The sequence below is a fragment of the Pelobates fuscus genome, chromosome 12, assembly GCF_036172605.1.
Source record: "Pelobates fuscus isolate aPelFus1 chromosome 12, aPelFus1.pri, whole genome shotgun sequence".
NCBI lineage: Eukaryota > Metazoa > Chordata > Amphibia > Anura > Pelobatidae > Pelobates > Pelobates fuscus.
The window spans coordinates 50,448,428-50,462,893 of NC_086328.1; the positions used below are offsets into that span (position 1 = coordinate 50,448,428).

General features: G+C 46.6%; 1 long non-coding RNA gene across 1 annotated transcript in view; it reads right to left on the bottom strand.

The window, feature by feature from the left end:
- The window catches only part of LOC134578587 (uncharacterized), a 71,728-nt gene that overhangs the window by 38,727 nt on the left and 18,535 nt on the right, over nucleotides 1-14,466 (bottom strand). The gene's annotated exons all lie outside the window — the stretch shown is intronic.

Sequence of the window (14,466 nt, forward strand, 5' to 3'; positions counted from 1 at the left end):
ACCCTCCAGTGCCAGAAAAACAGATTGTTTTTCTGGCACTGGAGTTTCCATTTAACAAGCAATGGGGAGGTTCAAATCCCACTCACCAGATTTCACTAGCCAGGGCTGAACATTTTGAGCTCTGTACTAATTAACAACAAATAAAAAAAACTTCAACTCTCAAAAAGACTGTCAGTAAACCCAGCCATGCTACAGGCAAGGACATACAAAGCTTACAAGACTTTAAAAAAATTTGCCACCCCCCCCATATGTCCAGCCCACCATGTGACATCACAATGCCCCGCCCATATGCTCTGCCATATGGGCCAACGCCAGTCTTCACAAAGTGTCATCTGAAAAGACAGTGTGTTTACATTAAAAAGCCTACAGGCACAGGCTATAGACACCAGAACCACTACATTATGCTGTAGTGCTTCTGGTGACTATAGTATCCATTTAATGTGAGGTAAATTAGAGATTAGTGCCACTAATAATATATTGGATTGCCTACTTACCACCAGATGAGGACAAGAGGCTGATGATGGGCTCAGTCTGGCTCCACAGGTCTGGTGTAGAAGAGGCTCTCTGGAGACCGTTTTTAAACAGTGCTCACAACAATTAACGAACAGGAAGCAGCTCCATTTTTTAGGGCCCCTTACACAGTTCAAGGTCTGGGCCCCCAGGGGGCATACGCCTACAATGCCCACCCATAAATCCACCTACATGGCCCATCCATGAGTTGGGGATGTTTTATGTGTGCAATTTGTGTAAGGGATGTAGTGTGTTTATAGGGGATGTAGTGTGTGTTTGCGTGTAAGGAATGCATTGTATGTTTCTGTGTGTGTGTGTGTGTAAGGGGTGCAAGGTTTGTTTCTGTGTATGTAATTGAATGCAGTGTGTGTCTGTAAGGGGTGCATTAATTATGTAAGAGAACGTAAGGGATGCATTGTGTGTTTCGGGTGTGTCTGTGTGTGAGTAGGAATGCATTGTATGTTTCTGTGTGTGTTTGTGTGGGGGGTGCATTGTGTATGTGTGTAGTGTAAAAGAGAGGGTTTGTGGGGTAGGATAGAGACTGGGAGGGGAACAGCTCTTTCTTTTAAAAAAAAAAAAAAATCATAGTGCTCTCCCCTCAATTATTATTTCCCCTTCCCTTCTGTCCCTCCGTGTTCTCCCCTTCTGTCACTTAGTGCTCTCCCTTGACCCCCTGTCCCTCTGCAGTCCCCCATTGGTGGTCTTCTCACTCCCCCCTCCCCCCTTAGTGGTCCTCCCTCTCCCAAACCCCTTAGTAGACCTTCCCTACTCCCCCCACCCCCTTAGTGGTAATCACCCTCCTCCCCTCTCCTTAGTAGTCCTCCCTCCTTACCCCCCTTTGGTGGTCCTTCCACCCCTTAGTGGTCCTTCCCCCCCTTAGTGGTCCTTCCCCCCCTTAGTGGTCCTTATCCCCCTCCCCTAGTGGTCCTTATCCCCCCAACCTCCCATAGTCGTCCTTATCCCCCTCTCCCCTAGTGGTCCTTATCCCCCCCTCCCTCCCCTAGTGGTCCTTATCCCCCCCTCCCTCCCCTAGTGGTCCTTATCCCCCCCTCCCTCCCCTAGTGGTCCTTATCCCCCCTCCCTCCCCTAGTGGTCCTTATCCCCCCCTCCCTCCCCTAGTGGTCCTTATCCCCCCCTCCCTCCCATAGTGGTCCTTATCCCTCCTCCCTCCCATAGTGGTCCTTATCCCTCCTCCCTCCCATAGTGGACCTTATCCCCCCCCCATCCCTCCCATATAGTGGTCCTTATACCCCCCCACCCCTTAGTGGTCCTTATACCCCCCCACCCCTTAGTGGTCCTTATACCCCCCCACCCCTTAGTGGTCCTTATACCCCCCACCCCTTAGTGGTCCTTATACCCCCCCACCCCTTAGTGGTCCTTATACCCCCCCACCCCTTAGTGGTCCTTATACCCCCCCACCCCTTAGTGGTCCTTATACCCCCCCACCCCTTAGTGGTCCTTATACCCCCCCACCCCTTAGTGGTCCTTATACCCCCCCACCCCTTAGTGGTCCTTATACCCCCCCACCCCTTAGTGGTCCTTATACCCCCCCACCCCTTAGTGGTCCTTATACCCCCCCCTTAGTGGTCCTTATACCCCCCCCTTAGTGGTCCTTATACCCCCCCCTTAGTGGTCCTTATACCCCCCCCTTAGTGGTCCTTATACCCCCCCTTAGTGGTCCTTATACCCCCCCTTAGTGGTCCTTATACCCCCCTTAGTGGTCCTTATACCCCCCCTTAGTGGTCCTTATACCCCCCCTTAGTGGTCCTTATACCCCCCCCCCCTCAGTGGTCCTTATACCCCCCCCCCTCAGTGGTCCTTATACCCCCCCCCCTCAGTGGTCCTTATACCCCCCCCCTCAGTGGTCCTTATACCCCCCCCCTCAGTGGTCCTTATACCCCCCCTCAGTGGTCCTTATCCCCCCCCCCTCAGTGGTCCTTATCCCCCCCCCCCTCAGTGGTCCTTATACCCCCCCCCCCTCAGTGGTCCTTATACCCCCCCCCCTCAGTGGTCCTTATACCCCCCCCCCTCAGTGGTCCTTATACCCCCCCCCCCCTCAGTGGTCCTTATACCCCCCCCCCTCAGTGGTCCTTACAACCCCCCCCCCTCAGTGGTCCTTATACCCCCCCCCCCCCTCAGTGGTCCTTATACCCCCCCCCTCAGTGGTCCTTACAACCCCCCCCCTTAGTGGTCCTTATACCCCCCCCCTTAGTGGTCCTTATACCCCCCCCCCCTTAGTGGTCCTTATACCCCCCCCCCTTAGTGGTCCTTATACCCCCCCCCCTTAGTGGTCCCTACAACCCTCCCCCTTAGTGGTCCTTACAACCCTCCCCCTTAGTGGTCCTTACAACCCTCCCCCTTAGTGGTCCTTACAACCCCCCCCCCCCCCCCCTTAGTGGTCCTTACCCTCCCCTCCTGCCCATGTAGCGTGGCCCGGCACTTCCTGTGAGCACTTCCTGTCATTCCGCCGGCGGCCGGGTACAGGAAACAAAGGTTCCTGTCCCGCGTTCCGTGCCGCCCGGCCACGCTACATGGAGAGACCGGCAGGAGGGAGCGCTCTGTGCTTCCCTCCTGCCGGTCACTCAAACCCGGCCGCCCTCCGTGCAGCAGTGCTGCGCCGCCTGGGGCTTGTTAAAGCGCTCAGGCAGCGCAGCGCAGCATGAGGAGGCGCAGCGGGGACAGGGATCCGGCGCCCCCTGGTAAGTTGCGCCCTAGGCGGCTGCCTAGGTCGCCTTACAGGTGGCGCCGGCCCTGCATTCTCTCTCTCCCCTTCTCTCTTCCTTTAACAGGAATGCCAGAGGATAGCATAGAATTCAATAGCACACTAACGTATCTCCAATATTGATTTACTTTAATGCTTACTGCAGAGAATCTAAAAGGTCAATGGTATAATAAAAATATAGTTGTATCCCTTTGGCCTGAAATACGCAAATATGTGACCTCTTTTATAGAATTAAGATCCAGTTTTCCCATGATAAATGGGAAAAAAAATAGACTGATTTTTAAAAATGGGGTTGGGAAAAAGATAGAATACAAAATGTGTTTTACGGTGACAATAGAGATATCATGAGATAACAATAGAGATATAGACCTGAATTTGATACAAATTCACTGTGACGGGTGTTTTAACAGAACCACAAGCCATGCCACTCCAGTTATCATAACCTTTTAATCTGATAAATCCACCTGCAAGATATGCTCAGAGGAAGATATTCTGTATGCTCACATAATGTAAGGATATGTAGAGGGGATACAGACTTAATTTTCTATTATTGGGACACATGTCAATCTAGTATCACCTTGTCCTTCACAAATCTGGGTGAGAATACTAATAAATTCCAATGGAGGGAGTCGAACTGTTTTTGCCAGAGAGAGTAGTAATATTTCTAGCCCTCAAATGAAAGTGTTCAGCAGATTAAATAAGCCAGGAAATTTAAAAACTTCTGTTGAGGTGTAATAACTGATATTCAAACAGCACCACTGGTTCATCTTATTTTTCTTTAAACACTTAAAGGGACCGTTTAGGAACCATAACAACTTCATTTAAATTAAGTTGTTATGGTGCCAAGCGGTCCCCGTGGGCATTCTTCCCTTAAGGGGTTAAACTGCTTTCCAATGGTTGAAGGGTCGAAGGGCAAGGCCACCTGATTGGCTGAGAGCAGTCAGCTGACGCTCTTAACCATTCAGTGAGTTCCCATTCATAAAACTGGCTTCAAAAGAGACGCATCTTTTTCAAGCCAGTTTTATGAATGGGGAGTCACTGATGACTCTCAGCCAATCAACGGCACCCCTACCTGGATGCACTCTATGCTTCCTGAAACTGAGATTAAAAAGCCAGGTACCAACTGGGGGACATGAGGAATGGCACAGGAGGCACATTTTGGAGTTAAACTGTTTTAAAAAATGGTTTACCTCTTTAATTAACCCCTTAAGGACCAAACTTCTGGAATAAAAGGGAATCATGACGTGTCACACATGTCATGTGTCCTTAAGGGGTTAAGGTGTGCCTGTGGGATTCCTGGCACATAACTTAATTTCTTTCCAGCCAACCCACCTTTTTCTTGTTCACAGTTTTCTTGCATCCAAATTTTGGGGACACCAGGGAGCTGTCCCCAGCAAACATAGCACAAGTTGATTAGAAGTGCACACGCTATGTTTAGAGCACTAGCACCCTGCAGGGAGCACTGAAACAGTGCTCTCTGCATGTCCTGTCATCAGTGGGCCGGTTAAAATGATTGGCAGCCTGGTGTGTCTTCACACCAGGTTTACCTGCCAGTAACGTGCACGGACATGCCCCCTTTTCGAGTAAAGTCAGTGATGCGATTGTGTCACTGTCCCACCCCTTCAATTAAGGACGGAGGTACATGATTTCATGTTTCACATGAAGTGAACCCATACTAAATATCATATTGTAAAGAACAAATAGGTTTAATTTTGACATCAAACATATATATATACACAAACCATAACTTATTATGAATAAAATCTAAATACGTGCAAGCAATCAAAAAAAATATATAAATATTCTGCATGGTTCTGAACAGCATTTTTTACTGTGAAAATCACGATACTGATTTTATTGGTTTTGCTGCAATAATACACACATATTTATATTATGTAAGGTGTCACAAGTGCAACAATATCTACATGTACAGGATTGCTGTTTTATTAAACTATGCAGGGCCAAATATGGACCCGTCTTTATACATGGAAATTTGATAAATTGATTTTCTGGGCCCATATTGTCTTTGAGGTAGTATGCTAGCCCAGGAAAGAAGATTACCCCCATAATGGCATACCATTTGCAAATAGACAGCCCAGAGTATTCCAGTCTTTTCTGTAACCACTCTGCCACAGAGTGGCAAAACATTCCAAATGGAGCATGTCCAGTCTTTTCTGTAGCCACTCTACCACAGAGTGGCAAAACATGGCCAAATATAGTCTTTTTGTGTTTTTCACACAAACACTGCACCTTCATTTTTGATGTTATCATACATGTTTTACTGCAAAAACATCCCCATTTCTGTTCAGTGATGGCTAACCTTGACACCATAAATAGTTTCTGGACCACATTTCCCATGATGCTAAGCTAGCTTTTAGAGCCTAAAAGCTAGCTGAGCATCATGGAAAAAAGGAGTCCAGAAACAAATTATGGTGTCAAGGTTAGCCATCACTGAAGTAGAGCAATACCTCATGTGCAGGTTTGATGGAGTGTTTGGAAGTTACAGGACAATACATGAGGCCTATCTATTTAAATTTGCATTCATGTAAATATGACAAATTGATTTTCTGGGTCTATGTCGCCTTTGAAACAGTTTAACCCTCATGATGGCATGCCATTTGCAAAACCAGAGTATCACAAATATGGTTATGTCTAGTCTTTTGAGTAGCCACTTAGACAGAAAACCAGTCAAATTTAGTGTTCATATTTTTTGTGTGTGTTTTTCACACAAATACTGCTCTTTTACAATTTATATCATCACTCGTATAGGTTTTACTGCAATAAAAAACTCACATCTATGTCTATGACAAAAGGGCCAGGAAAGCATATTGTGCATGTGTTTGGAGCCTGCTTGTGGGATTGCATGTGTGTAGAGTGAGCTGATTGTGGTGTGGTATTGTGCAAATAGGTCAATTTAATTTGTGTTTGTGGTGTAATGTTGGTTCAATGCGAAGAGCCCTGCTGAAGAGCTCTAGCATGAGAAAATGGCCCTGTATTTGTTCTGCGCAGCACAAGCAAATTTAATAACATGCTTGCGCTGTGTTTGCTTTTAACTTGTCTCTGGTGTCTCCATAAGTAAAATACCAGAGGACAAAAGGGCCAGGAAGGCGAATCGTGCATGTGTTTGGAGCCTGCTTGTGGGATTGCGTGTGTATAGAATGAGTTGATTGTGATGTGGTATTGTGCAAATAGGTCAATTTAAATTGTGTTTGTGGTGTAATATGTGGGACTAGGGGCTGTAGAGAGTGTGTGTATAGGGGGCATAGTGTGTATGGGAGATGTAGCGAGTGTGTGCTTACGGGCTGTAGTGTGTGTAGGGGTTGTAGAGAGTGTGTTTAGAGAATGCAGTATGTGTTTGGTTACAAGGAATGTAGTGTGCGCATAGGGGAATCCAGAGTTTGTATGTCAGGAATGTAGTGTGTGTGTGTGTGTGTGTGTGTGTGTGTAGTGAATCTAGTGTGTAAAGGACCCAGAGTGTGTATAGGAGAGTGTGTGTGTGTGTGTGTGTGTGTGTAGATTAGATGATCCAGAGTTGGGTAAGGGATCTAGCATGTATCTGGAGCGTAATGTGTGTAGTGGTGCAGTGTGAGGGGTGCTGTAGTTTAGTAGTGGCGCAGTGTGTTGGGTGTGCTGTGTGTATGTGTAAAGGGTGCAGCATGTGTGTGTGAGGGGTGCTGTGTGTGTGAGGGTGTTCTTATCTGCCATCACATTCTATGTCTAATTTTCTTTGTCTGTTAACTCACTGAGGGTTATTATATATATGTGTGGGGGGTGGGGGGGTGCTATGTGTGTTTGAGGGTGCTGTGTGTTTGAGGGTGCTATGTGTGTCAGAAGGGGGCTGTGTGTGTGTGTGTGTGTGTGTGCGTGCTGTTAGTGTCACTAACGCACATACCGTGGTCGCAGGGGTCGCAACTGCAACCGGTCCCGGCCCACCAGGGGGCCCAGACGCCCTGCGACCCGGGTATGTACGCCAGTTTGCCAGCCTCTTCTCCTGGGGGCCCAGGAGCTGGCCACCTCAGGGCCCCCTGAGGCTGGCATTGATGTCACTGGGCAGGGGCGCGAGGGAGCATTCTCCCCTGAGCGCTCTCTGCCCAGCTCCCTCGCGCGCACCGGAGTGATGCCGGCTCCGGCATCAATAAGCGACTCGCGAGGGCCATCACTTCATTCTGACATAAAGCGGATGTTGTGCCTCTAAGTTTTTTTGTTGTTTTTCAGCTTCTGGGGGGGGGGGGGGGGGGGGGGAGAACTTTGTAGGTTTTTTCATGCACTGTGCCATAGGCTAGGGTTTCAAAGTAAAATCCATTTTTAAAGAAATAAATGATACTGTAATAATTGTTGACCATAGATGCTAGCCTTTGTTCAGTAAGGGCAGGGGCATACCTAGAGCATTTGGCACCCGGGTGGATCCTATGTTTGGCATAGACAGACAGGCAGGCACACAGACAGACAGGCACACAGACAATTACCTCTTTCCATTATGGCTGGAAGGGGGTAGTGGATGCAGTGCAGCTCCTGTAGTCAAGTTGGTGGGGGAGCAGGGACTCCTTCCTGCAGCTGCTTCCCACTTGCTGTGCAGCAGTTACCAGGGGCTTCGGCTAGGCTCTAACCCCGCTTACACTACCATTGTAGCTCTGCCTCCCACTAAGCTCCACCCCCATTGCTCAGTAAGGTCCGCCCTCAGCCGCCTCGCTATTTTTTTTCCCATAGACGGGTGGAAAATAATGAAATCCTCTACCCGGTTACCAGCTCTAGCTCCCCCCTGCACGCCTGTCACCCGGCCATGTGTGAGCTGTGTCGCATGGTGCCGCCTGCTCCATGGCACCCTGTGCTGCCGTATAGCTTGCACACCCTAAGGCCGGTCCTGGACCAGGGTGAGGGTCATGGCACCCCCTTACCTAGTGGCATCCGGAGCGGCACTGGACATTATAATTGAAATGAAGGAATCACAGCTTTTGCTCATATTTATCTCTCTTAATAATCCCTGGAAAAAGAGGGTTAGCCAAGATCGAGTGCTTATGTCAGGGTTAACCAGGTTCAGGTATGCGCATGGTCGGAGTTAACTTTCTTGATGTATGTATATACATATACACACACACACACACACACACACACACATACATGTATACATATAAAAAAAGTTTGGATGCACTAATACCTGGTTTGCCAAGATGCTGCTTGTGGTGCTGTGTTTATATGGTGGCTGCTTTTTGTGTTGCATTTGGTGTTGCTTTTTCTGGGTATGCTGCTTGTAGGGTTAGTTGAGTATATGCAGGGAGATTCTGCTTGTGTGGTTGCGTGTTGATGGGACTTTTTGCAGTGTAGAATGTGTGTGGTGCAGGGGCTGTTTAGGGAATAGAGCTGTAGTGTTTGTTAAGAGGGATTGTGGCTGTAGTATGTGTATTTGGGAGGATATGACCTTCTTGTTTGTTTGTTTGTTTGTTGCTGAGGATAGCAACAGAATTGGGGGCTATAGTGTGAATTTTAGTAAGATTAATGGGAATGCAGAGTGTGTTGAGGAATTGAGGCTGTTGTGTGTGCAGAGAAATTGGAGTTGTAGTTTTCATTTTGAGGTAATAGGCACTCTTGTCTGTGTGTTTTGGCAAGACAGTGGCTGTTATCTGTGTGTTGAGGGGGAGGGGGGCTGTGGTTAAGGAACAGGGGGTGTAGGTGCTGTAATGGATTTTAGGGCAATTATGGGGTTACAAGGGCTGTAGTGGGTGGAGCAGGGGCTGTAGTGGGGTAATAGGGACCATGATGGAGGGACATGGGCTGTTGAGGATAGGGGCTGTGGTTGGTGGATGGGGCAGTGGTTGATAAATAGTGGCAGGAGTGGGGGACAGGTACTGTGGTGGGGGAAATGGCTGTGGGAGGAAGGGTCTGTAGTTATGCTAATAGTGTCTGTGGTGGGAGGGATATGACTATAGTGACGGGTTTGTTTTTTGTAATTGTGTGAATCTGGATTGTCTGTCATAAAAGATTTTAAATAATTTATTAACTCACAAACATCAGAGGTGATGCCAGGAATTGCTATAAATGGTGGTATTTCTGGAGTGCGGGGTGCCTAGTTTTCTTCACACACAATTGGACATTCTGAGTACTTCCGTGTTATTGGTGGTATACTGGGAGCACCATCACTAGAAACCTCACTTAGGGGTTTAATATCACAGAATATAAGAGAGTCACTATCAGCTATTTAAAAAAATGTCACTCTCTGAATCAGGCCTTAGAATGGTGTAAGCTTCTTCTACAGAATAGTAAGATGCCATGATGCAAAAGGGTTGTTTTTTCTATTAACTTCCTACCTAACAGTAAATCCCTCAACCCATCCCCAATTCCCACTTCTAACCTTCCTCCACCACTCTGTTTCTCTCTCCTCAGAAAAAAAAATAAGGAAAAAGAGTGGCTGAGCACAATAATCACAGAAATGTTTGCATTAGTTTGCTGTCACATTGTATTGCATGACTGGGATCGATGCAACTGGCTGCCGAGGCACTGCCTCGGTTTTCAGGCAAATCCCTCGATACAAATCTGGCCATGTAAGTATGTCTTAAGGGTAAAGCAGGGATAAGAATGTTAGGACAGCAGGGCACATCCTAACAACGTTAAAAAAAAACTGTTTTCCGCTGGAAGCTGAAAAAGCTTTTGATCAGGTCAGTTGGGGCTTCATGAACAAAGTTTTAAGGGCTTTTAATTTGTCAGGTTGGATACTATATGCCATCATGTCATTGTATAACTTACCATCAGCTAGGACAATAGGTCCAAACATATGTTTAACCTGGTTTGAACTAAAAAAATTGAACCGGAAAGGGTTGCCCTCTCTCTCCAATTCTCTATATAATGACTGTCGAAATCCTAGCATCCAAAATTAGGCAAAATAAATTGGTTGAAGTTACCCAACCCCTCAGGGTGAGTTGAAAATGTCATTGTATGCAGATGATTATATGTATTAAGGCCTTTTGGCCTGTAATTGTGGGAGGGGCGTATGACTCACCTTCTCCCTACTTAAGGGACACCCCTTACCTGGCTCCATACCGTTCGAGGTCAGCGCTGCATCTGAATCCACTTCCGGTTCAAGTACGTCGCCATCTTGCTTTTCAAAAAAACCCGCGGTTTCGTTTGGTGAAGCTGTGTCCAGGAGTCCTTACAGGTTTTCCGCCCGTCCAGCCACGCACAAACCCGGTCTTCGTCGCAGATTAAGTCCACAGGACTTCAAAATCGTAAGTCCGTCGCCCGGATCACTTCCCACGGCGTCGCAATTTTAACGGCCTTACTTTACAGCCAAGTCACAGGCACATTAACCCTCTGGCTTCCGGCATAATCACGGTATACTCTATGTACTGACCAACGTTTAAGGTCTTGTATTCAGCAATCTTATTCTGTTTTTTTTTTGTTTTTTTTTCTCCTCCCTCTCTCAATATCAGTACCTGTAGTTTGTTTTCATGTTCTATTGGTATTATTATACAAATTACGGAACCTTGCATATGACTGGAGCATATCATTCCTATTAAATATTTAAAATAAGTTTTATTTAGGTTATGGTTTAAATCTATTATCAGATATTGCACTATTAGGGATATTGGGAATGTTTTCATGTTATACATATATATGGAGTTTTGCTTAAACAACTTTACATTATTTATAGATATCTCAAGCAGCACTTATGTTATAAATTATGTTTAAAAAATCAGTTAGACGATTACGCTTCTATCACACCATGTACACACGTTTCTTACATGGCACGCATATATTCTGACTTTTTCTTTATGTACTCAAACTACATACACAAGAACTCGGTCTAAAATCTCACAAACTTTCGGGTTGAATCACACGTCTTGATTCAACCACTCATACGTCACGTTTTTTCCTGGTTTAAGAAAATTTTCAATTATTTTACCTCATACATACCTCTTTTGTGGCTTAAATTCACTGGATAAAATAGACTGTATTGTTTTAAAACCTGCACCATATTAGACTACAAACACTAGCATTATCAAATCATACACATTAATCTTGTCACCATAGAGACATATTATACACACCCCTAAACCTGGTTATCAGGGCCATACCACATAACATGGCCAGTTAGGCAACTACCATTCATTAAAATTTTCCCCTCCATATGTATTGATATAAACTCACTACAGCTAGCTAGTCTAAATTGGTATCAAATGATCCAATTCTCACACTTTCATATCTTGTTTCTAACCGTTTAGGTTTTTCTATACATGTCGCTTATCAAACTCATACATACTACCAGGTACGTTAAGCCTGCTCACGCCATATATCACATACGGCTCCATCTCTACATAGGACATAGAGTACTGGCAAATTTTAGGGGTTATAGGCATCTCCCCTCTGGGCTTTCTGCCTATCGTTTAGTGGTCCGCGAGGCCAACACCCGCCTCAACGTTTCGGAGGTAATGCCCCCCGGGCCACACATGAGTTAGCCGCCTCGCAAATTATAGAGAGGGCGCCACCTGTCACTCCCTTCCCCTGTTTTCTTTTATTGTCACCGAGAGGCCTACGAACTCCTGCCGCTACGTCGGGTGGCCTCAATAAACCCTCGCGCCAACGCATAGACAGAGCCTCTCATAGCCACTTGGCAACTAGCAGGGCCTCACCTGTCACCAAAGAACAAGATTAATTTTTCGCCTTATCCGGCATAATTAGCCTGCCAGTATATCCCCTGGGGTTTTCCACGCTAACCATATATTTTGTCATCTAGTATGTCTCAAGAAGGGGTAGAGGATTTCTCCATCCCGAGTACTCCGGCTAGAGCAAACACCCCATCACAGGAGGAAGATACGGCTAGTCCAGCATCTTTCAGGTCGTGGACTATCCCTCGCATCACTAGCGAACTCAGACGACAAATCCCTTTTCCAGCAACAGCAAGGAAAGCAGAACTTTACAAGTTACTGCACACCTCAACCGATAACAGGGACGCTGGGGAAGGATCTAGCCAGTCTAACCCAGGAGACATACATGGCATGCTCACATCCCTCCTCATGGCATCTATGAGCAAGGTCAATTCTAGGCTGGAGACACTTGAATCGGTCACTACAGCCCTCACCATGGCTGGACCGGCCACGGCAATCCCTCCAGCAGTGGTTGAGTTGCAATCAGTTTCTCCAGCCATCACCTCGGATGACCAAGAGGTTTACCCTGCCCACATGATACCTGAACACCTCAAAAAAGATATCCTGGAAGGTAAAGATGTCAATCTGGCCTCACTACTAATTGCCTCCCAGGATATAGTGGAACATAAGACATACGCTTATGACGATATTTCTGTGGTGGTAAAATCTAGGGATGCACGATTAAATAGGAAGCTAACTATTCCAGAATTTGTATTAGCATTTGGCATTTATCGTGATGTGATCTGTACGGTATATCCCCACAGACGTGAGGAGTTTGACTTATATATGCACAGGCTGGTGGACCTGGGCAACAAATATGGTGGGTCAGCTTTCTATGACTACCATAGATCCTTTTCTGCCAAAGTGTCTGGCGCCTTCTCACAGTACGGGACAAGGTCCAACTGGAGCAAGATTGATACGATCATTTTCTGCAGGCACTTTGCAGGTCTAAGAGCACCAGCCTGTGCATACTGCTCCTCCATGGCCCATACTGCTAATTTTTGTCCAACCACTGCGAACGAACCTACTACCTCGCAGGGCACTGGTTCCGCAGGTTCGGCAGAGAACACACCCAAAGACAAACCTTGGTCGTCCTATCAAGTTTTTGGGGAAATCCCAAATCTGTAATAATTTCAATGTCGGTGCATGTAATTACAGTGGATGTCGGTTATTGCATATATGTTCAAAAGGTTTTAGGGCACATGTGAAAACTATGTGTCCGAATAAAATGTACCCTAAGCAATACTTAACTGAGATAAATATTTCTGTACTCACGGCATTACTGTCACAACATCCATCTAGACATTTGGTAGACTTCATCATCACTGGTCTATCACAAGGATTCCATACTGGTCTCATACACATGCCTTCAGGAATCCTTGAATGTCCTAATTTACAATCTGCACAACAAAACCCTACAGTGGTTAGCGCACTTATAGCCAAAGAAGTGGCAGAGGGTTTCTTACTAGGACCCTTTCAGTCCCCTCCTTTTACCACATGGTGGACAAATCCCATCGGTATTGTCACGGGGAAATCTTCCCACAAACAAAGACTTATCATGGATCTGTCTGCACCTCACACCTCTGCCACACCTAGTCTGAACTCCCTTATCCCCTCTGAGGAATTTTCACTCCAATACTCCACCATAGATCACGCCATTACGGCTATCATGCAGGCAGGGGTCGGAGCATGGCTCAGCAAGACTGACATAACAAATGCCTTCAAATTATTGCCTATCCACCCTACACGATGGCACCTGCATGGCATTAAGTGGGCCGGGCACTACTACTTTTTCTCACGCTTAACGTTTGGTTCAATAAGTAGTCCGGCCATTTTCGATGTATTCGCCGAAACACTATGCTGGTTATTATTAAATGTAGCCAGATGCCCTACAGTTATACACTACCTGGATGATTTCTTACTGATCGAAGAGAATATTTCCCCTCCCAGTAGCCTCATAGAAACCATCAGTCTTTTTAAACAGGTGGGCGTTCCAGTCTCCCCCACCAAAACTGAAGGACCAGATACAGTCATCACCTTTCTGGGAATCATACTAGACTCAGCCACCATGCAAGCCAGCCTGCCACGCACCAAGATAGAGAACATTTTTACCAACATTAACCTCTACATACACCTCGGTACTTGCAACCGCAAAGAATTGCAATCTCTACTTGGGTCACTGAATTTTGCCATGCGCATTATACCTCAAGGCCGGGCTTTCATCTCACGGCTCCTATACATGTTCCCACTGTTTAGCCATGATGCACACAGGTTACCCCTGGATACCCAGGCCACAGCAGACCTACTTATGTGGAGAAACTTTTTAACCACCTGGAATGGGAAAAGCATGTTCCTCCCTAAATTCTCTGACTCCACACCTACCATCTGGTCAGACGCGGCGTCTACCACAGGTTTTTGCAGCAATTTACGGGAATGAATGGCTTTGGGGTAGCTGGCCTCAGCTCTATTTGAGATATATCCCATTGTGGCAGCTGCCGTGACATGGGGGCATCTATGGGCAGGTTCGTCAGTACGTTGCTACTCAGACAACCAAGCAACATGCCCAATCATAAACAAAGGTCGATCCAAATCACTGAC